Source organism: Melospiza georgiana, chromosome 9 (genome assembly GCF_028018845.1).
Source record: "Melospiza georgiana isolate bMelGeo1 chromosome 9, bMelGeo1.pri, whole genome shotgun sequence".
NCBI classification, from domain to species: Eukaryota; Metazoa; Chordata; class Aves; order Passeriformes; family Passerellidae; genus Melospiza; species Melospiza georgiana.
Genome location: NC_080438.1, coordinates 31,182,298 through 31,183,039, shown reverse-complemented (window position 1 = coordinate 31,183,039; position 742 = coordinate 31,182,298). Strand labels below are relative to the sequence as shown.

General features: G+C 62.8%; 1 non-coding gene across 1 annotated transcript; it reads right to left on the bottom strand.

Moving 5' to 3' along the window:
• Nucleotides 1–215: 215 nt before the first annotated feature.
• On the bottom strand, nt 216–297 carry TRNAL-AAG (transfer RNA leucine (anticodon AAG)). Its single transcript has one exon. It is a non-coding gene; the product is annotated as a tRNA-Leu (tRNA).
• Nucleotides 298–742: the final 445 nt, after the last annotated feature.

Genomic DNA, 742 nt, shown 5'->3' with positions numbered 1-742 from the left:
AGGGATCCAGGGGCAGCTACAGCTGCTCTGGGCACCTCTGCCAGGGCCTGCCCACCCTCACAGGGAGGAATTCCTGCCCACTGTCCCATCCATCCATGGTGTGCCATCACGAATAGATCCCTGCCCACGGTAAACCCCAGCACCTGGATGACATCCTGAGACTCCCGGGGCCACTTGTGGAACTCGCCCAAATCCCTCAGGTGCCAAAACAGAGCTGGCAGCGGTGGGATTCGAACCCACGCCCCCGCAGGGACTGGAGCCTTAATCCAGCGCCTTAGACCGCTCGGCCACACTACCCTGGCACGGCGCTCCCTGGGAACGGGATTCGAGCCGGGATCCGCCCCTGGGCACGACACCCTGCCCATCCCGGCCCTTCCCTGGCTGCCTTCTCCCGCTGCACTCACAAAGCTGCCCTTCCTTCCAGTGTGGGATTGCTGCTCTGACACCCCCTTCCCTTCCCTTCCCTTCCCTTCCCTTCCCTTCCCTTCCCTTCCCTTCCCTTCCCTTCCCTTCCCTTCCCTTCCCTTCCCTTCCCTTCCCTTCCCTTCCCTTCCCTTCCCTTCCCTTCCCTTCCCTTCCCTTCCCTTCCCCCACACTCACCCCCACATCTCTTTTCTCAAAGGCTGAGGACAGCCCCTCCGTCCCGTTGGGAACAGGACCAGAATCCGATTTTCCTGTTGGATCTGTGCCCTGTCCCAGCCGTGCAGAGGGACCAGGGGCTGGGGTGCCAGTGCCAGTGCCA